Source organism: Pristis pectinata, chromosome 23, assembly GCF_009764475.1.
Source record: "Pristis pectinata isolate sPriPec2 chromosome 23, sPriPec2.1.pri, whole genome shotgun sequence".
In the NCBI taxonomy this organism is placed as follows: domain Eukaryota; kingdom Metazoa; phylum Chordata; class Chondrichthyes; order Rhinopristiformes; family Pristidae; genus Pristis; species Pristis pectinata.
Genome location: NC_067427.1, coordinates 7,288,927 through 7,312,702, shown reverse-complemented (window position 1 = coordinate 7,312,702; position 23,776 = coordinate 7,288,927). Strand labels below are relative to the sequence as shown.

At 41.6% G+C, this 23,776-nt stretch overlaps 1 protein-coding gene and 1 non-coding gene across 2 annotated transcripts in view; both read right to left on the bottom strand.

The window, feature by feature from the left end:
- lmx1bb (LIM homeobox transcription factor 1, beta b) overlaps nucleotides 1–23,776 on the bottom strand; it is a 202,861-nt gene that overhangs the window by 60,279 nt on the left and 118,806 nt on the right. The gene's annotated exons all lie outside the window — the stretch shown is intronic.
- On the bottom strand, nucleotides 10,145–10,308 carry LOC127582325 (U1 spliceosomal RNA). The gene has a single exon (XR_007958100.1). It is a non-coding gene; the product is annotated as a U1 spliceosomal RNA (small nuclear RNA).

Below are 23,776 nucleotides of genomic sequence, written 5' to 3'. Positions count from 1 at the left end.
GGAGAGGGATGTTTGCCCAGGATTTAATTATCAGGTATCAAGCCCAGATGATTGTCGAGATTATTTACCCAGCAAACCTCCAGGTCTTAGCCAGTCTTCGAAACAAGCCTGATTCAGAAACTTGGTTCTGTTTCAAGTTTCAGATAATACGTCACCAGAGAGGAGGCTGTTGGCTTTGGAGGCTGAAGATCTTGCATAATTTATTTTCCAAATGCTCCACTTTTGTGCTGGTAACAAAAGGCGGAATGAGGTTCAGTGTAAATTTCAGCTTGCAACGTATCCGTATCTTTCTTGTTGCAAGTAATCGTTGTAAGAGCAAATTGTTCTGTAGAAAATTTGGATTCCAGGACAACAGAACCAGCAACAGTGGCACAGCAATGTAGTTACTGGACTAGTAGTCAGAGGTCTGTACCTTTGATTCAGAGATATCAGCTCACCACCATGGTCATTGTAGAATTTAAATTCAAGCAATTAAATCACCCTAGGGTCTTTAAAAAAAACTAGTCAAAGTAACTGTAGCTAAGAAGCCATCAGACTCTGACCTCACAATCTACCTTGTTGTGACCTTGCACCTTATTGTCTACCTGCACTGCACTTCCTCTGTAGCTGTGACACTTTACTCTGTACTGTTATTGTTTTTACCTGTACTACATCAATGCACTCTGTATTACCTCAATGCACTCTGTACTAATTCAATGCACCCTGTACTAACTCAATGCACCCTGCACTACCTCAATGCACTCTGTACTAACTCAATGTAACTGCACCGTGTAATGAATTGACCTGTACGATTGGTATGCAAGACAAGTTTTTCACCTCGGTACAAGTGACAATAATAAACTAATACCAATACCAATACCAATCAGGTTGCTGTAAAAACCCATCTAGTTCACTGATGTCCTCAACCAGTCTGGGTCACCAGAGGGTCTGGAATCTCACATAGACCAGACTGGTTAAGGGACAGCCAATTTCCTACTGTCCTTAACTGCTCTGCCATTTCAGGGCGGTGGAGGATAGACAATAAATGCTCACATTACTACATCCACCGAATGAATACATTTTAATAAACCATCAAAAGGTTGTCATGCCAACAGGAGGTAAAGCTGGTGTAGTGAATCGGTGGTTGGGGGGGGGGGGGTGGGTGGTGTAGAATCTGAGAGACATTTCAACATAGCGATGCGAAGTCTGTCACAACCTGCACAACATGGACTTTTACTTACGACCTTTAACCTGGCTCCTGTACCTAACTTGGATCTTGCTAGGGTCTGGCCTCTGGCTATATCCTGAACACTGCAGCAAAGCAGCAAAGGCAGAAAATAATGCCTCATTGATATATAAATAATTGTTTCAAATTGCAACATCCTACTTTTCCCTCCAGATCCTCAATTTTCCATCAACACCCCTCAATTCATTCATGGGATGTGAATGTCATTGGCAAAGCCAGTGCTCATCGTCCATCCCTGATATCCCTTGAACTAAGTGACTTGCTGGGCCATTTCAGAGGGTAGTTAAGAGCCAGCCATGCGACTGAGGGGGCAGTGACATATATGCTGGGGTGGATAAGGGTTGCAGATTTCTATCTCTAATGGACATTTGCAAACCTGAGGGCTTTTTGTAACAATCTGGTAGTTTCATGATCATCACAGTTGATACAAGTTTTTTTTTAAAAGTGTTTAATCAACCAAATTTAAATTCCTTAGCTGCCATGATCATAGCTCTATATTCATAGTCTAGATAGCCTAAAACAGGATCATTTTTAAAAATAACTAAAGTGGTGAGATACATTCTGTCTTGGAGCCTGTTCCGTGATGACCAAATCAACTTTCAGAGGAGCAACACACAAAATGCTGGAGGAACTCAGCGGGTCAGGCAGCATCTGTGGAGGGAAGTGAACAGTCGACGTTTCGGGTCGAGACCCTTCATCTGGACTGAAAGACAGAGGGGAGACGGCCAGTGTAAAGGGATGGAGGGAAGGGCTGGCAGGTGATAGGTGGATCCAGGTGAGGGGTGGGGGTGATAGACAGATGAGGGAGGGGGGGAGAGTGGGAATGGTGTCCGTAGCTGGAGGGTGATAGGTGGAAGAGACAGTGGGGTCCTAGGGTTCTTCCAAACCTGGTTGACTTCTTGTTGAAAACGATTCTTCTGAAAGGGGATTACCTTTGAAGTTTGACTCTTCATACATTATAGGAGAGGGAATGAGGTTCTGGATTACACACGGACTTGCTTATGTTGAATGGCAAAACAGATGAATGTACCACAGAGTCAGAGAGTCCAGAATCAGGTCCACTATGTCCACACCAATCATCACATACCTATCCACACTAACCCCAATCCCATCTTATTTTGCTCTCGCCTGCTCATCAATTCCCCCCACTCCCTCACCCCTATCACCCACCCAGTTCTTCTGCCACCCACCTACATGCGGGACAAGTTGCAACAATCAATTAACCTATCAACCAGCATGTGGGAGGAAACCGGAGCATCCATGTGGTCACAGGGAGAACACGCAAACACCATACGGTCAGCTCTGAACTGGAGCTGTGAGAGGCAGAAACACTGATCGATATGCCACTAGTCAACTGGTGAAACTGAGAAGTCGCCCTTGACTGTTCAGTACAAATCCACAACTGCTGGGGAAAAGTGAGAAAATGCTTGAAATGTGCAAGAGGTTCATCACATAACCAGATTAGCAACCGCGAATTCCGATGTTAACCCATCCTTCACGTCCATTCACTATTGATCTGTTTGCAGCACTTTATGTTAAAATAGATAGGTTGATAGACGTGAGGATAGTGCAGAGGCATGACACCACTGTGGCTTAGCTAACAAGTTGGCAATCCACAGGGCTGGATTAATGATCCAAAGGCATGAGTTAAGATGAGGAATTTAAAATTCAGTCAATAAAGAAATTCAGTAATTACCAAAACTAGTCATAGAGTAACACAGCATGGAAACAGGCCTTTTGGCCCAATTCATCCATGTGCAAGTTGGTCTCTTTTGCCCGTGTTTGGCCCATATCCCTCTAAGCCTCTTATCTGTGTACTTATCCAAATGTCTTTTAGTCTTGGCAGTGTTGACCATGAAACCACTGGATTCTTGTGGCAACCCAGTTGGTTCAGGGAAGGAAGACTGGAAACTCTATCCAGTCTGGCTGAGGAATAATCTGCAGAGCCTCAGCAGTACAACTGACTCTTAATTGTTCTCTGGAAAGCAAACCAGTTCAAAAGCGATTAGGGATGGGGACTAAATGCTGGCCTTGCAAGCAACAGCGACAAACCATGAATAAATAACCAAGCATAAAGGATGAATAATTTTATGGCATATACTCCTGTCTGTTGATTAATTCTGGCTGCATGAACTGTTTTCAATTTCATCTCATCCTTGCTTATTCTAATGTGTTGTTGTTAACAGGTCTCACTTGGTCTCGGGCCTCAAATGTTCCCTCACCCTGCTGTTTGACATTTGCATTTGTCTACAAGGATTGTTTAGTTTCTGTCTGAGCCTTTCCCCATTTCTACGCCAAATATCTACTGGTCGCAGACTGCTGTTAAGTTTGGAACTCTATTTTGCAGGCAAATATGACCGGCTGCTTGTTGCCCTGGCACTGACTTTCTAAGCAGCGTTAAATGAACTCAAAGCACATCCAACACCAATCTCCCAAAAGTTAAACTAAAATAAGATGGAAGCCACTTCAGAGCCAAAGCTACTTAAACAAAGAGGTTTCTCGACACTTTTACTGATTTGTTTTTCACAAGCAGTTGCTAATTCAAGTGGTCTGTGATTGGCTCTTCCCAGACGGTCGTGATAGAGCACGTGTAGTCATGATATGAAGGATCACAGCTGTTACTATGTACAGAGGGGACTGCTGGGGGAAGTAGTCCTGCTAGCACTTGGCAACACAGCAGCCGGTGTGTAACCCAGGAGCATGGCACTGGTTCCGAGAGGAAGATTAGAGGAACTTTATTACACAAACCGCTACAGTAATTTATAATTTCAACCTAACACCATGAAAACACTGTGAAAGGATTTTTTCTAAGTGCAACATGTGAATGCATTTATTTCCTGCCAAGTGTGGTGAAATGTTTTAAAGGGCGAGATATTAAAGTCTATTAATATTTATGCATTTGGCAGTGGTGTTGCAGTAACCACAATGTGTCCCCTTTCATATGTTAACACCATTTACCAAAACCCACTGAGGCTGTCAGATAGAAACCTTCATCTCGGTTCGGTGGCAAAAACAAGACTTGTGCTTTGGAATATCTTCTGAGAAACAGTTCTGGTACACCAGCAGAGTTAAAGTGATGATAAAAGAAGCAAATCAGATAAGATTTCTTTATTAGTCACATGTGAAATGCATCTTTTTGCTTAGAGTGTTCTGGGGGCAGCCCGCAAGCGTCGCCACGTTTCCGGCACCGACATAGCATGCCCACAACTTCCTAACCCGTAGGTCTTTGGAATGTGGGAGGAAACCGGAGCACCCAGAGGAAACCCACGCAGACACACGGGGAGAACGCACAAACTTCTTACAGGCAATGGCTGGATTTGAACCCGGGTCGCTGGTGCTGTAAAGCGTTACGCTAACCGCTACACTACCGTGCCTGCCCCTCTTCTCATTACTACCATCAGGGAGGAGGCACAGGAGCCTGAAGACCCACACTCAATGATTCAGGAACAGCTTCTTCCCCTCCACCATCAAATTTCTGAACAGTCCATGAACCCATGAACACTACCTCATTATTCCTTTTTTGTTGCACTATTTACATTTTGTAACTTTATGTCTTTGCACTGTACTGCTGCGGCAAAATAACAAATTTCACGTCATAAGACAGTGATAATAAATCTGTTTCTGAGGCGCGGCAAGTGATAGAAGTTTACAAAATTATGAAAGGCACAGATAGGGTAGACAGTCAGAATCCTTTTCCCAGGGTGGAAATGTCAAATACCAGAGGACGTGCATTTAAGGTGATAGGGGGAAAGTTTCGAGGAGATTTGCGGGGCAATTTTTTTTTACACAGAGAGCGGTGGGTGCCTGGAACGGACTGCCAGGGATAGTGGTGGAAGCAGATACGATAGTGGCATTTAAGAGGAGTTTAGATAGACACATGAATATGCAGGGAATGGAGGCATGTAGGTCATGTGCAGGCAGAAGAGATTTAATTTAATTTGGCATCGTGTTCAGCACAGACATCGTGGGCTGAAGGGCCTGTTCCTGTGCTGTACTGTTCTAGGTTCTAAGTGGACCTGCTGCCTCACAGCTCCAGTGACCTGGGTTCAATCCTGACCTCATCGCTGTCTGTGTGGAGTCTGCACTCCCTATAACCCCACAGGTTTCCCCAGGGTGCTCCGGTTTCCTCCCACATCCCAAAGACGTGCGGGTTAGTAAGTAAAGTGGCCACTGCAAATCGCCCCTAGCGTGTAGTTGAGTGGTAGAATCCGGGGGGAGTTGGATGGGAAAGTGGGGGAGAATAAAATGGGATTCATGTAAATGGGTGCCTGATGGTCGGCATGGACCAGTTGGGCCAAAGGGCCTGATTCTGTGCTGTATAACTCTGTGATTCTATTTCCCTAGATTTAAGCTGAAATTTAGGATTCATCTGAGTAAGGAACAGATCCTAACATATTCAATGATCTGGTATCAATGAAAAGCCTCCTGTGAATGACGTTACTGGTTGACAACCTTGCAAACAAAATCACCAGTAAATGTATCTCCCCTTTTTGTTAATAGTGGATTCACATTTATTTCCCTTGTACATTTGTGAACTCAAAAGTAGCAATGCTACTTAAATGCTTTGTCCCTCTTCCGCTGATCTGTCCCTCCTTGGTGTCCTCCACTGTTCCAATAAAACACAACATAAGCTCAAAGAACAGTGTCTCATCCTCCAGACAGTTCCAATCCTCCACTATCTCCCCACAGTTCTGCAGCCTTCCCATTCTGATAATTAACTGTCTCCCTTTGGAAGACGAGAATCGAATCTGCATCAGTACTGTTCCTCGAGGTTGATTTCAGACCCTAACACTCACTGTATGAAAAAGTTTATCTTCATATTACATTTGGACCTTTGCCAGTCATCTTCATTCTATGTCTCTTGCTTCTCAGTTCCTCCTCCTGTGGGAGCAGTTCTTCCCATCTACACAGTTTGTACAATTTGTGATTGTGTATACCTTTTTGGTGTAAAATTGGTAGAGTTTGGATAGTGAGACAGGTTTTCAAAGGACACAGCAGGAAGTAGATCAGTTGGAAATTTGGTCAGGGAGAAGTGGCAGGTGGAGTTTAATCCAGACAAGTGTAAGATGATGTATTTTAGGAGGTCAGATGCAAGAGGGAGATACAAAACAAATGGCAGCACTCTTGGGAGCATTGATGTACAGTGGGTTCTTGGGGTACAAGTGTACAGCTCCCTGAAAGTGGCAATACAAATGGAAGGGGTGGTAAAGAAGGCATATGGCATGCTTGCCTTCATCAGACAAGGCAATGAATATAAAAGTTGGGGAGTCATGTTGCAAGTAGAGAAAACTTTAGTTCGGCTACATTTGGAGTATTGTGTGCAGTTCTGGTCACTATTACAGGAAGGATGTGGAGGCTTTGAGAGGGTGTAGTGTAGAGGAGGTTCACCAAGATGTGGCCTGGATTTTACTGGATAAGGAGAGGTTCCTCTGGAGCATCAGAGGCTGAGGGGCGACCTGATAGAAGTATATAAAATTATGAGAGGCATACATAGGGTAAATAGTCAGTCTTTCTTCCAGGGTGGAAATGTCAAATACTAGAGGGCATAGGTTTAAGGTGAGAGGGGGAAAATTTAAAAGAGATGTGCAAGGCAAGTTTTTTTCTTAACACAGTGGGTACCTGGATAGCTACTTTTAAGGGGCATTTAGACAGACTCATGAACAGGCAGGGAATGGAGGAATACGGACAATGTGTAGGCAAATGGGATTAGTTAGATTGGTATCATGGTTGGAATTGGAATTGGAACTGGTTTATTATTGTCACATGTACCAAAGTACAGTTAAAAATTTGCCTTGCATACCATTCATACAGATCAATTCATTGCACAGTATGTTGAGGTAGTACAAGGTAAAACAATAACAGAAAGCAGAATAAAGTGTTGCAGTTACAGAGAAAGTGCAGTGCAGGCAGACAATAAGGTTCAAGGCCATAATGAGATGGGACAAAGGCCCTGTACCTGTGCCTATCAGATCTCCTGAAAACGGCCTCTGCTTCAGCGAAAACAACCTCAGCTTCTCCAATCCATCCATCCCAAAAATCCTTTCAGTCATCTCTTCTACACCCTCTCCAAAGCCTTCACATCTTTCCCATAGTGTGGTGCCCAAAACTAGACATAATCTCCAGTTGCAGCTGAACAAGAGTTTCATGGAAGTTCACCATGACTTCCTTGAGCTTGTACTCGATGGTTCTGTTTATAAAACCTAGCATCCCATATACTTATTCAACCACTTTCTCGAACTGCCCGCCCACTTTCAACGAACTAAGCTCACTTAGCCCAAGATCCCTCTGTTCATGTGGCCTTTACGCAAATGTGCAAGCCCTTCTTGTAACATCTTTAAATTGTCTACATTTAGCAGTCATCATGCTCTTCAAACGAGCTGCTTCTTCTCTTGGTTGCCCAGTGATTAATGTTTCTGCTCAGCCACCAAGGGGCATCTATCAGCAAGAACAGCCATGATCATATTGAGTGACAGGGCAGAGCTGAGGGGCCGAATGGCCTACTCCTGCTCCTATGTTCTTCTGTTCTTACATAACCACTCATGGACAGTTTGCCTACCCTGAAGGCTATGCAGTAGTCTACAGATCCCACACTAATACTGCAGCTTTGTGCAATATTTAGGTAAAGGGAGTACAAGGAACACAGAGGTTAAATGAAAATGAAATCACAAACTAAAAATGTTGGAATTCAGGTGAAGATAATCAATTACAAATTTAAAGCACATCAGGGAGCACATTGGCTCTGGTGACTTCTCTGTAAAATGTCTTTCTTCAAAGCCCCTTCTGCTCCCAATTATGAGATAATTTCCATGAAATGTAAGCAATGCAATAAAGAACTAAAGATGGGCAAACCAAGGACAATTTTATGTCACATTGTTTCTCTACCATGTTAAACCACGTTTCTCGACCTGCTTCTGGTTCGGTGGGGAGATTTGGAGCAAAGGGGCTACCGGTTAATGCGCTAATTCAAAAGCACCTGCGCAGCATGGATTAGCTGCAGTTTTGCTCTCTGCATACGCCAACCATGGTCTTTATTTCTCTTCTCCCTCCAAACTACAGCAATCTATCAAAATGAAAGTTTTCGGAGGTGAAGTGTAAAAAGCAGGCAGGCTGTGCCCTGGTGATTTATAGAGAAAACTACCTTCCCTGACAGGATGTGAATGAAGTGAAGGCCAGGGATTACTGTTGAGATTAGCATGAAACATTTATTTGAATTTCTGATCAGTGGGGTTCTTCAAAAGGACCAGAGAGAGATTAGCAGGTGTTATGCAAAAGAGCTTTTGTGTTACAAAGTTACGCTAGCAAAACAAATATGTCTTTCACTTTGATGAGCTAGATAGGAATTTGTGAATGTTGCCATAGAAACCTAACAGGCCTCAAGCTATGTTGCTAGGCCTTTTCAAGAGCAGTGTAAAATTGGAACCATTAGATCCAATCTATCTCATTTTATTCTGTTACAACCCAGTGTAAGCTACCATGGATGGTTCATCAAATTGAAATGTTATGCTATGATAAATACTAAAGGACATTTTTACCATCTATTTGGCTCTACATTCATAATTGATTAAAGAAAATCTCAAACAAATGAATACACTTCTGGCATAGCTTATTACATAATGATAGCAATTGAAGACAGCAGCTGTATAATACAAACATTGCTAATAATTGATTTAAGAATGAATGAAAAATAACAACACATTATAAATACAAATTAACACTAGCAAAATACTTTTCTCCATAATCCAGCCCATATGTGTAGTGGTAAAAGCTATATTTTAGGGTAATAAACACACCACATCACCAGTTAAGTGTTTTCTAAATAATAATTAGTCCCTTAAAGGTTATGGTACTTGTATAATGGTGTTCTCAATAAGCAATAGAAAAATATTGTTGATTCCTAATATGTTTTTACTTCTGTATGATTAAAACATGCATTCTCAAGTTTTATAATACTGAAGCCCATGTAGAAATTAGGGTTGCAAATAAATTTCCTGTCCATTAGAGAGAAAGGGTTCCAATGTAAACGTTTGACTGATGTAGACTTACTATGCAAAGCAGGCTTTGGAAGAGATGATATTATACAAGATGATTCCTTTGAACATAAGAACATCAATGTATAAGAAGTAGGGCATGAGAAGGCCGTACATCTTTGGAAGAAAGATGAAGCAGATTGAGCCCATACACTCTGGAGTTTTGAAGAATGAGCGGCGATCTTAAATAAGAGTTATAAGTTCCAATAGGAGCTTAACAGGATAGATGCTTAGAGAGAGGATGCTTCCCTGCTTTCAGAATCCAGATATAGTGGGTATAGACTCAGCGTAATGGAACATCATTTAAGAGGGGGATGAAGAGAAATTTCTTTCCTTAGAAGGTTGCGAATCCTTGGAATATTCTACCAAAGGCAGCTATGGTTATTGGGTCATTGAACCTATTCAAGGCTGGAATGGACAGATTCTATGGACGGAGTCTATGTTTTTTTGGGAATTGGTCAAGAATGTGGAGAGAAGTTGGTCAATTAGATTAACCTTGACCTTGTTGAGTGATGGGGCTCACAGACGTGCATGGCTTACTCCTGGTCCAATTACTTATGTTCTTACTTAGATTATATATCATGTTTCATGACTATTGGATATCCCCAAAGCACTTTACAGTTAATGAAAAACTTTTTAAAATTTTTAAAAAAATTTTATTTACAGCGTGGTAACAGGCCCTTCCAGCCAAACGAGTCCGCGCTGCCCATTTTAAACCCAAATTAACCTACCCGTACGTCTTTGCAATGTGGGAGGAAACCGGAGCACCCAGAGGAAACCCACGCAGACGCGGGAGAATGTACGAACTCCTTAGAGACAGCAACGGGAATTGAACCCCGATCGCTAGTGCTGTAATAGCGTCGCAATAACCGCTACGCTACCATGCCGCCCTCAGGGGAGAGCGCGAACGCAGTCCCCCACTATCACAAATTATGCAGTTGAGTATCCCGCATTTGGAGACATCGCAGGCGTCAGCACACCCGGAGTGCAATGGGATAGCCTCGACCTGGAACCTCGGCCCTCCTGATCACCGACGGTTCCCTGCCAGGTTCTTAAGAGCAGTCACCGTTACAAGGTAGGAAAAAGGGGCGATCAATTTGCACACAGCAAGCTCCCACAAACAACCAGGTAATTTGGGTTTTCTTTTGTGATAGAGGTTGTGAGATAAATATATGGCAGAATATAACTAAAAATTAAAGGATTTTTCATTTTTAGTTATGAACTTAGCAAAAGAACATCTTGAACAGATTACAATGTAGCAGTTTATTTGGCATTTTCCTTTCCTATATATAACAACGATAACTAAACTTTCTTACCATTAAGATGATTGAATCAGTGGCGGTTTTAATCACCGACTGATACTTAAATCATAGCTTAAAACCAGCTACATCATTCATCAAAATGTTTCCACTGGAGGAGATTTTCTTTATGAACATAGAACAAAATAGATGGTATAATTTATGTTACAATAACGGGCCCAATAAAGTGCAAAGAAAGATTTCTTTTGTTTTAGCTTCAGGGACAGGCAGTGACTATTTACCTGAAACTCAGTGAACCCAGAATGGTCTACTTTACAGAGGTAAATTTTCAACATTCCTGCAACAGATTTCCTGTTCCCTTCATTCTCTCCTTGTCACTGATCTTGGATTAAAACCTACTCCAGTTCATTTCAAAGGTGTTTTCCCTACAGAGTAGCCATTACATAGAGTCATAGAGGACAGAAACAGGCCTTTAAGCCCACTGAGTTCATGATGCCCATCAACTGCTCATATACTAGTCTTACACTAATCCCATGTTATTTTCCCTATATTCCCTTCAATTCCTCCCTGGTTTCTACCATTCACCCGCACAAAAGGGGAAATTTACAGTGGGCAATTAACCCACCAACCCACACGTCTTGAGGATAGGTTGAGCGAGCTAGGGTTTTTCTCTCTGGAGAGAAGCAGGATGAGAGGTGAATTGATAGAGGTGTACAAGATGATAAGAGGCGCAGATCGAGTGGACAGTCAGAGGCTTTTTCCCAGGGCGACGATGGCTAACATGAGGGGACGTAATTTTAAGGTGATTGGAGGAAGGTATAAGGGGGATGCCAGGGGTAAGTTTTTTTACACAGAGAGTGGTGGGTGCGTGGAACGCACTGTCAGCAGAGGTTGTGGGGGCAGATACATTAGGGACATTTACGAGACTCAGATAGACACATGAATGATAGAAAAATAGGGGGCGATGTGGGAGGGAAGGATTAGATAGACCTTAGAGTAGGATAAAATGTCGGCACAATATTGTGGGCCGAAGGGCCTGTACTGTGCTGTAGTGTTCTATGTTCTGTATGTTCTATGAAACCGGAGTACCTGGGGGAAGCTGATTCAGCGAGAACATGCAAACTTCACAAAGATAGTGCCAGAGGTCAGGATTGAACCTGGGTCACCGGGGGCAGTGAGGCAGCAGCTCTACCAGCTGTGTTACATTGCCAACATATAAATTAAGATGTCTGTGCCCATTTCTTTCCTTTACTCAACTTCTCTCTGTAAAGCAACAATGGAATGATCAAGTGTCACCCTCATCAGCACCTCATTAGCTCTTTATGTGTCAATCCTACACCTAAAATCACAGGCTACTGAACCATTCAAAACAGACGATGCTGCCCCTGTCAAAACCTACACATACAGGTATTACAACACACATCATACCAACACATGAATTAGGAACAGCAGCAAGCCACTCAGTCCCGCAAACCTATTCCGCCATTTAATATGATCATGGCTGATCTGAACTCTCCATTCCCGTTTAGCTACAGTAACTGTTCAACGTTAGGTTATCTGATGCTATGTGCCTATGATGCTGCTGCAAGTAAGTTTTTCATTGCACCTCTGCGTACATAAGCTCGACTTTGATTTTGATAGAACCTGAATCTTTATTGGTGTGCATGATTCGCTAAGGAATGCTTTCAGCCACTAAGATAATTTAGTTTTTAAATGCTTCCCATAGCAACAGGCCAGTCCAGGGCATAACTCTCTCTGATGACTGATATGCAACTTTCAGAGTGGGGAGCAAAACTGCACACCAACTTGAAGGCCGTTCTATAGACACCCAAGCAGGAACAAATTGACATGCTAAGGATTATAGTAAAAATACATTTGGCTGCAACATTTCCCTACTTGGGTAACGCTGTGTATTCACTCAAAACCAGGCTGTCCCTGTTGTGAGATAGTCAGCTGTCTGCTCATACTGAAATGAAGGAGTGCATTCTCAGATACAACAGACCTGGGCTGCCTTACTGCGGGGGTATAAGGTAATTGGTAATTGGTTTATTGTTGTCGCATGTACTGGGACACAGTGAAAAGGTTTTGTTTGCGTACCATCCGGACAGATCACTCCATACATAAGTACATCAAGGTAGTACAAAAGGGGGAAAAAGAACAGAATTAAGAATATAGTGTTACGGTACAGAGAAAGTGCAGTGCAGGTAGACAAATGGAAGTGCAAAGGCCACAACAAGGTAGAATGGGAGATCAAGAGCTCATCTTTTAGTGTATGAGGTCCGTTCAAGAGTCGGATAATAGTGGGATAGAAGTTGTCCTTGAGTATGAGAGCAAAGAACCAAACTGGAGGACTGAATGAGTACCTAGGGGGAGCCTGGGCTCCATGACCGTCTATAATTGCAAAAGTGCCAAACTAAAATATTTGAAGGTATTTTTTTCCAAATGGTGTGAATGGGGAGACAGAATTTCATCTCTTCTTAACTGATTCTGTGAGTTGATGAAACAATTAAGCACCAGAAGTAATTAAAATAGTTTATAATGCCATGAAAATATCCTGTCATAAATCCAGAATGTTTCAGATCCCAAAAATTGCTCATGTTGACTGGAGACGACATAGCTATTTTTTCTGCAGGAGTTTTATGTTCTCAGACACTTGGTAAAAGCTATTTTATGTCTTTTTATTAACTTAGCTGGATGTAATCTCTTTCTGACTGATGGACATGGCAGCAACCAAAGTATATGCATACAATCCACAGTAAAATGTTCTCAGTAGAAGCGTAAAGGAGTTTTTGAACACTTGGAACTTCGAATTTTCTTCACTACCAAGTCAACTTACGGAGAACTGGTATGAAATAATATCAGAAACTGCTGGAAAGACTCAGCAGGTCAGGCAGCATCTGCAAAAAGAGAAACAGGAGTCTCAGAACTGAAATGTTAGCTGTTTCTCTCTCCGCAGACACTGCCTGACCTGCTGAGTGTTTCCAGTATTTTCTATTTTTATTTCAGATTTCCAGCACCTTCAGTTTTGTTTTTAATTTTCTTCAAGACCAGGCCGTTACTCCTCAACGCCTTGCAAAGGATAAGAACTTCACACTTCCACCTAACCAGTTATACATCACTCAGCAAATTAACCAAATTAAGTGAGCTAAAGGCACTTGTGCTGGAAGGAAGCACATCTTGAAAGGTCAGCCCAGAGTGATCGGAACACAATTTAGTCTCACAAGGCTGCATCATTAAGACAAATGAGGGCCGAGCTATGGAAAACACAAACAACACTTGTCAGTGAGGTTATATGCCTGGAATCTGGTTCCTTCCTTTACCGCCCATTCTTTATAGAGGCATAGAGTCATACAATGTGCAAACTGCACACAGCATGGAAACAGATCCTTCGGCCCACCCAAACCATGTTAACCACTATGCCCCCATTTACACTTATCCTGCACTAATCCCATTTTATTCTCCCCACATTCCCATGAATTTCCCCCAGATTCTACCACTTGGGACAACATACAGCGTGTTACCCTCATCAGCACCTCATTAGCTCTTTATGCGTCAATCTTACACCTAAAACCATAGGCTACTGAACCATTCAAGACAGACAATAAGATAAGATATCTTTATTAGTCACATGTACATCGAAACACACAGTGAAATGCACCTTTTTGCGTAGAGTGTTCTGGGGGCAGCCCGCAAGTGTCGCCACGCTTCCGGCGCCAACATAGCACGCCCACAACTTCCTAACCCGTACGTCTTTGGAATGCGGCACGCAGTCACGGGGAGAATATACAAACTCCTTACGGACAGTGGCCGGAATTGAACCCGGGTCACTGGCGCTGTAATAGCTTTACACTAACCACTACACTACTGTGCCTGCCCGATACCAAGGTCCTGAGCACCCGAGGTCAGGATTGAACCCAGGTCGCTGGAGCTGAGAAGCAGCAGCTCTACCAGCTGTGCCACTGTGCCACCTGTCTTGCGGGTGGACAAATATAATTGATGTTCAAAACTCATATACCTGTGGTCCACTCTAAGCCCACCTTTCATGGAATCTGGAAAACTTTGGCAAGTTGATCGAATTTATTCTACTCTGCGACCACCACCTACCTTTATAAAGGTATCTTTGCCAATCCTTCTGCCTTGGAATTGTTAGCAAAGTATATGCACACTACATCTATATGAAAATATCCCAGAGGAATATGAAGCTGTGCTAGGTCGAGAGGACTTCTGACCCATTAGAAATGTGGTAGACAAAAGGTCACAGAGATCCTTCACAAGAGGGTAAAGTCAGACAGAACATGACTTCTGATCCTGTGAAGCTTGCCCATTGCTCAGCATACCTAGGAACATAAGAATATAGAAGCATGAGCAGGCCATTCAGCCCCTCAAGTCTACCCTACTATTCAACATAATCATGGCTGATCTGCCCCAGGCCTCGTCTCCTCTTCTCTGCCAGCCCATGATGCCCAAATCTTTCAAAAGTGTACCTACCTTCTCTTCAAGTATCCCTGATGATTTAAACCTCCACAACCCTTCGGGGTAGAGAACTCCAGCAAGTCCAATGGAGGTGCATTGGAGGAGAGGTTCCAATGCACCTCCATTTTAAATGACCACCCCCTAATCTTGCAACGATGTCCCCTCGTTTGAGACTCTCACATTGGTGGACACATCTCGACATCTTCCCTGTCAAGCCCCCACCGCCCAAAGGATCTTGTAGGTTTCAATAAGATCACCCCTCATTCTTCTAAACTCTGAAGAACATGAGCGAGGGAAGGCAAAGTGTTGAGCGTTTCGAGCTTTCCGCACTTGTTACTGGGCAGGAAGAGTTAAGCACGTTAACGCACAACCAGGTGAAATCTCTTTCACCAGTTCAGGACATAATGTGCATGTAAACAAGAAAGAGATCCGAGGGGGGCACTTTGAATTAAGCATGTGTGCTTCAAGTCATCACCTCATCCCGGCTAATTTCTCAGCAAGCTTATTCCTTTCTCTAATGGCTGGTTCTAAATTTGTGTGTGAGTGTTGGCCACTGTCCTTAACCAATGAAAGCAAAGATTACAAGGCAAAGTCACTTTAGCCGAGCTCGATAGGGTGACGTAATGTTGAAATAGAGGACAATTATTTAATGTCGGTGTATTCGGTTCCATTGAATGTACAGGAGCTGAACACTGAGAGATGAAATGGAACTGTGGGCATTTGGCACACATCCACTTAGCAGCAGATGACTTTCACCCCAAAAAGTCTCTTCACTGGAATGTTGTTCAGGAGCCACCAGCCGCTCTCCAGTTCTTAGCCCACATGGTCGTTACTAACAACCGACTAAGTATGGTGGAGTAGTTGACCAAAATACTCAGACATAAGTAGTTGAAACAGAGTCCCTTGATAGCGGTTGAGACCTCCCTAATGCAGGGTCACCAAAGAAAATTGCGTAAGGACAAATAAGGCCAAAATAGATCAGCTCACAAGCAGAGCCTTCTTCATTCATTGGGCTCACTCAGATCAAGAGTGTGTTCCTTTCTGTTACTTTAACCAGCAGGAACTGTGCACTTGACCCAAGGAAACATAAGATGTGAGCGAGTATTATTTGCAAGTGCTAAAAGCATTAAGATTTGACCTTGTGACTTCACAATAGTTCTGAAGTGGCCAGAATTTTATAACTTCAACTCCTGCCTTAACATAATGGTTAGTGGAGGATAAGATGAAGAAGGCCAATGCTTCCACTGGAATTAAATAATTGTCCCCGTTTCACTATCATGTCACCCTATCAATCTCAGGTAAAGTGGTCTTGCTTTCATTGCTTAAAGACACAGTGCAAATAGTATTTGGTGTAATCCCCATTGCTTGCCTTAATGATAAGATAAGATTTCTTTATTAGTCACATGTACATCGAAACACACAGTGAAATGCATCTTTGCGTAGAGTGTTCTGGGGGCAGCCCGCAAGTGTCGCCACGCTTCCGGCGCCAACATAGCATGCCCGCAACTTCCTCACCCGTACGTCTTTGGAATGTGGGAGGAAACTGGAGCACCCAGAGAAAACCCACGCAGACACGGGGAGAACGTACAAAACTGCTTACAGACAGCGGCCAGAATTGAACCCCGGTCGCTGGCACTGTAATAGCGTTACACTAACTGCTACACTACTGTGCTTGCCCACAAATAGCCTACTCCCAAAACGGGCGCTAAAAATAGTTGGGAAATCGAAGAGTTCCCAACATTTGAGTGTTTACATTAGTTCAATCATTACACAAGCATCACTGGCCAGCTCCAAGGTCCTGAAATGTGATAACCTGGAATGTCAGGTGGCTTTTTCAAAGAGCTAGCAGAGTTAGGATGAAACAATGGCCTCCCATGCTGTATCACTCTTACTGATTTTCAATCAATGGCTACAAGTTTTAGACAGGCACATGAAAGTGCAGGGAATGGAGGGATTGGGATCATGTGCAGGCAAAGAGATTTGGTTTAATTTGGTATCATGGTTGGCACTGATATTGTGGGCCGAAGGGCCTGTTCCTGTGCTGTACTGTTCCACGTTTAAGTACCTTGAAATTGGATCAAATCCAGAGCGGGAGATCAGGTCTCCTTAGATGGCAAAATGACAAGAACTTGTATCTTTAGCCTGGGTGCTGATAATGCAACCTTAAACGTCAGCATTGCAAAGGTTAAACCAGTCATTTATATAGACCAGATATTTATAGATAATGATTTTATTTCAACTCCTTGATCAGTGCAGTAGAGTTTTTATACCAAAATAAGATTTGACCTTATTTACATATACACAGCACCAGCTCAGGTATCTGCATATAAGTGAGGTCAATATGTCAACTGCTGTACCACCTGTGTATTGTATTGACTGAGGGCCCATCTAACTGTTTAGTTGGATGCAGAGAAGCTTGTGATGTTATTTATAAAGGGCAATATTCTCTCGGTGCCCTGAGCAACACTTATCCCTTGAACACCATCAATAGCCAGTGACTTGGCTCACTGATATTAGTAGGACCTTCTAATGCATTAACTGCCTTCATATTTTGTTAAATAACAAGTTTGAAAGAAAATCTCATGCACTGTGAAGTAATTTGAGATTGTCCTCAGGATGCACAAGGTTATAACTTTTTTTCTTTATCTATCAGCTAGTACTAAGAATAGCTGGTGCAAGAATGACCCCTGAATGAACTTCAAGAAATCTGTGGATAACTTTATTATGTTTTATTGTCTAATGGAGAAATCTACAGAAACAATTGTCACTACGTTGAAATGTGTGTGTGTGTGTGTGTGTGTGTGTGTGTGTGTGTGTGTGTGTGTGTGTGTATAAGCTTGCATGTACCTGCAAAGTGTGTGTATGTACATACGTGTGTGTATAAGTCTGCATGTCCATACATCCATACGTATATTTTGGGATGTTACTGTGGGCATATTAACACATAAATCAGAGGATTAAATCATCTTTTTGGTTTAGTTTTAAACATACAATTGGAAAAGTGCTGAATTATTATTTAACACTGAATTGACAGCCCTAATGTTATGACTGCTTAAAAAAACACACTCCTTAATATTGCATTCTGTACATCATAATGGCTAATATTTTTAATTTATGTGTTTTTTTAACTCTCACTGGTTATTTAAGATAAATAATACCTAGGGAAGAGAGCAATTAATTAAAAATCTCACATAGGTTTGGTTGGCGAACATCTTCATAATTTGCTAATCATTGCAAAATAAGGATTATCAGACTTAAGTAATTACTTACACCTTGCAATCAATCATTTGCTAATATCGTAATAATCACTTCCATAAATAATCAAGCAGTTAGTTATATAATTGCTGTGTATTTTAAAGGCAACTTAATTGATTTGACTTATATCAGAAATTATAGAAAAAAGTAATTATTCAGACCTGGGCACTTATACCACAAGGATGGACGGAACATATTTTTGTACTAAACAATTTAACACAACAAAGTGCCTTGAAAGCAGTTGATGTTAAATGTGGATAATGAGCTCTGGCTTGCTATCCACATGCAGACTAAAAATGTCCTGCAGGGAATTTTTTTCCAACATGTAATCTAATTATGGCCTTTAAACTATTAACAACCTGGATTTAAGCATATTGAAACCAATGATACACTGAATAAAATAATCTAGGTTCCGATTGATGGAGATGTTTTGGCACTTATATATTAGAAGGGGGAACAATTTGGCAACAAAGCAACCCTTATTCAAAATTAAAGTCATTAAGTGTGTATATTCTTAATAGATTGTATGGCTGCAAGTGTGCGAATTAAAAAGACAATCAGTGGTCACTGATAATTCGAAAGTGATTTTTGAGGTTTTTAGTACAAAATCAGTCTGTCATAAATTGGAAAGCATACAAATCTGAGGACCACAACAATGATTCAGCAAACTAAGGGGGATGATCCCTCTTCAAAGGCAGGATTGGTTTGCCAACTCAATCAACTCTTAGAGAAAGAATCTCAACTATGGAGGCATCAGCCAAAATATTTTTCTATAAATTGCAAACCAAATACTCATCCAGTTATCAGGAAATACGGATTATGTTCATTCTTCACATATCCTTACGCATGTTTTAAACATGTAATTTAAGAAAATACAAATTGTTAAGGGCTCCCAAATACTTTCATCCCAAACATATAGTTTATTGCACATGATTACTTCAGAGATAGCACTGAAGATGCAGATCAATATTCCCTCAGAACTGAAGTGCTTTAATAGACTATTGTGATCCATCTTTCGTTTTCTGCCTTGAAAACTATGGTTTGTACCCTCGTGTATAAACATACATATGGAGCGTGTGCCCCATTCCAAAAATATATCAGCCGATATCGGTCTGCTTTCCAAATCCACACCTTAACAAAAAATCCTGCAGGCAGGAGGTGTAGATTTGAATCCAGCAAAATAATTTGTTGAGTTATTTTTGTCCTGTGGTTTATGTCCCATTAAGGACAAGCAAAGTTGTACACAAATTCAATCAATGCAAACAAGTCTCATTTCTTTGAATTTCAAACCATAATTTCAGCAAATTACATTTCCAGCATTTTTAACATGGACCATGTCCTGAGTTAGTTGTACTAAATAAGCTTTTTTTTTCTTGTGTCACATGGGGTTCACACTTAATGTTGTGCTTTTGGAAAGTAGAGAGTAAATGTAAAAGCTGTGAGGAGAATCAAATGAATCAGCGTGTTGGTGGACCAACACAGACAGTGTGCTACTGTTGTCTAGCAAATGAGTGCACAGCTCTGAATTCAGCTGCGCAATATGGTGCATAGAAAGCCAAATGAACAATGTGGAACATGGCTAAACTCAGCAGTCTATTGTGCAACGCATTATGTTAGCAGCTACCGAGATCTGCAGCTGCAAATGGCCAGCAAACAGGACGCAGACAATCCCTGTCAATCTTTTGAAAGCATTAATTAATCTGAAAATTTCACGCCTCTGCAATAATCTATTGTTGATTCACTGGCTAATTTACCTTGTGAAGCAGCTGTTTCTGTATGTGTGAGGATGAGCAATGGTTGGTTTGATATCCATGTCCCAACTGATGAACACAAGGGGAGGTCCCATCTCCACCAGTTCCATATTGTCCCAGGCACCAGTGATGTGCCCCAGGGTAGAGACTCTCTTCCACCCAGGTGTCAGTTGCTTTTAATGGCCATTTCCAGCTCCAGCAAACAATTTCAATTCATTTCTGGATCCATGAAATGTGTCCCCAAAACAGACTGCAACATTTGTGTTGTCTAGGATTTAACTGACATGCCCTCTAGCTAAGTGTATTCTCCTGTCCAGTGTGTTTTAGGTGGTCTAGGCATCAGTACCCCAATTCAGGGTCTCAAATGTGGTTCCTCAGGGCAAGACCTATCACCAAATCCCCAAGGCAAATTGGCAAAGGTCTCAGTGCCTTGTTTGTACTATCGAGACCACTGATGTTCAAGTCAGATAACTGGTGTCTATGTAAACCAAGCTCCAGGGTTAATTCACCATACAAACTGTGCATGCATATATTTTATCTCTTTCAAAGTGAACCATCCTTTGCTTAAATTTCTCTTATTTCTGAGTTAGTAAATGCACTTTTTTTAATAACACACCGATAACCAGTCTCCTTTGCGCTACCTCTCCAAAATTTGTGTAATCTAAAATTCTACTGCCCGTATCATAATTCTTCCCAAATCCCATTTCCCTCCACCACACATATGCTTGCTGATTTACATGGGTTCCTGATTGAGCAATGCCTCAAATTTAAAATGTTCATTGGCAGATAAATTAGTAAATTAGGTTATTATTGTCGAGATGCAGTGAAAAACTTTGTTTTGCATGCCATTCATATTGATCATTTCATCACACCAGTGCATTGAGATAGTACAAGGAATGCAGAATAAAGTGTTACAGTTACAGAGAAAGTGAATTGCAGACAGACAGTAAGGTACAAGGCCACGACGAGGTAGATTGTGAGGTCTTATCGTATTAGGGGCCAGTTGAATAGTCTTATAACAGCGGGATAGAAGCTGTCCTTGAGCCTGGTGGTCCGTGCTTTCAGGCTTTTGTATCTTCTGCCTGATGAGAGGGGGGAAGAAGAGAGACTGTCTGGGGTGGGTGGGGTCTGTGATTATGTTGGCTGCTTTACCGAGGTAGTGAGAAGTGTAGACAGAGTCCTTGTTTCATCCTTGTTTTTACAGTATTGTCCTTTATCTCTGTAACCTCCTTCAGCCCCACAGCCGACTGAGATATCTGTAGATATCTGTACTCCTGCAAACCCGACGTCCTTTTGTTTCCTATCTTGATCACTTCCCCTTTGGCAGCTGCACCTCCAGCTCGGAGATTCCCTCCCTAAACCTCTGCACCTCTCGAAATCCCTTTCCTTTTTTGAGGTGCTCTTTGAGATCTACTTTTTTGACGGAACCCTTGGTCACCTGTCCCAACATCTCCTTACAGGGCTCAGTGTCATAACATTTCTGCAACTCACCTTGGAATGTTTTGCGATATTAAAAGGTCGTATATACATACAAGTTGGTAAGAGTCGTGACAATAAGATTTCCAGAATTTCAGCTGCTATTTTCTGTTTTGTAATTGCAAGCAGGATAAATGCAACCTGTGTTGTAAAACCCAGTCGAGTATGCCTGCATAAGAGTCCTATCATCTTAAGTTACAGAGTTCAAGAAGTCATTGAACTATCTGTCCTGTTACTCAAGTACACCAGTGAGTCTTGTGACTTAGTTAAAATTTGTTTTCATTAAGCGATAAAAATGTTCTAAGAAAAATGCTATAAAATCTCAAGTGAAATAAATTCTTCAATACTGCAGAATTTGTATAAATTATTGATAAAATTAAAATAAGATAAAATATTAAGGAATGATGAAAAATATGGGGCTTTTAATTTACCAATGCACAAGAGCATTCCGGTGAAATGTCTGCACCCCTCCCATTCTGGGACTCTGATCACCCTCAAACTTAATTACTCCACCGATGGCTGTTGTGTCTTCGCAGCTGTTTGCGCACAATCGTTAACCAGGGTAGATTTAACCTAGGTAGAGATATTAAAAGAAATGCCAGCTTGGGGTCAGGTAGGTTGTCGACTAAAAGACAAGAGGAGATCCGAGCCCACCTCACTTCAAACCATTTTGATTGCCCTTGGGGGCAAGAGTTACAAAGCTGCATTGGCAGAAGACACTTTGCTTAATGAGTGACCACTGTATCCAATATCTGGGAGGATCCACATGGATGAAGGGAGAAGATCAGAATGAAAGCAAAACTACAGATTTTCTCTCTTTCACAGGTAGCATCTTTTAAAGAAGCAGAAATTCCTTGTAAGAAGTGCTTGGATGAACACTTAATATGCTTGGTTACGAACCAAGAGCTGGAAAGTGGGATTGATCAGAGTAGCTCCTTCACAGCATACAGGGATGCGTTGGCCTGATTAACCGCCCTCTGTGACAAACTCCTTTCTGCTTCCATGACTCTGGATTAAGAGTGTTGGCGTTATTGTTGAATCATCATTAACAGTTTTACACACATTAAGATGGTCTTCCTTGGATAAGAATTGCTGCCTTATCCCAAAAAATTGATGAGGTGCTGACTAACATGAAAGAGACAGCAAAAATGGCTTAAACAGCTAGAGAAAGCTTTCAAAACCACGACTGGGAACTAGTAGAATAAATAAAGCAGACAGCCAATTCTAGACCTTCAATTGCTTAATCGAAGTGAACAATATGAGAGAATAAGAGACAATACGGATACTTCTGCTGAAATGATTTGCAAGGAAATAGTTACATTTGCAACAAGATATAGCCACAGAGGTATACATTATGATGTTGATAAGACATAATCAAGAGAGTCTTTTCAGAACCGTCTACCATCAAACGTGTGGAGAATTCAATCAGTGATCCCTGTTCGACAGAGCAAAGCCAGTGACAGAAGGCATGAAATTGTAATTTCGGCTTGAAAAGCACCAACCAATGTACCAGTAGCAGCCGGCAGGTTTTGCTCAGTAAAATGGCCATCCTTCCATTTAATGACAATATGTTATCAGTTAGTCGTCACTGCATTGTAAGCCGTACTATTTCTCCCAGGATGACAATATATTAAAACAACTTACTTGTTCGCTAATGTACTAAATATTCTCGCTGTCAGCTGCTCAAAAGTTATTCGAGTAAATAATTTTCCTCACATTTGTGGAAGATATTTAAAGAACATATTACATTAAAGCAATTGAAGATAAAAAAAAACACTATTCTTTTTAAGTGTAAAAATGGCAAGACTTTTTGGCCCTATGTCTTTTGTTACTCTTTTGTCTGTTATTTCTTTCCTATTTATTCATTCATGGGATATGGACATCTCTGGCAAAGCTGATATTTATTGTTCATTTCGAATTATATTTGTTATTATTTGAGAGACTGCCAACATGTTACATTTAAACGTCCAACTTTACATATGTGCAGTAATAAATCAAAAACAATCCCAAATGTTGCTGAGACATTGCACTTGGGGTTCAAATATTGAGCCCAACAATTAGATCTAGGACCCACTAATTAAATATCATTCATTATACGTAGAAATGAGATTTTAAAAAAATCAAGAGCTGCTTTATAAAATAAGGTTATACTTGGCCTCATCCATCATGTTTTTAACAAACCAATTTATAGTCAAGCGTATCTGCAAGCCAGTGTTATTACCTTGTCATCACTAGTTAAGGGCAAGATGCCTGGGCAAACCTATGATACGTAAAGCGTTTATCTCATTAGTTTGCAGCTATTTGTCAGCT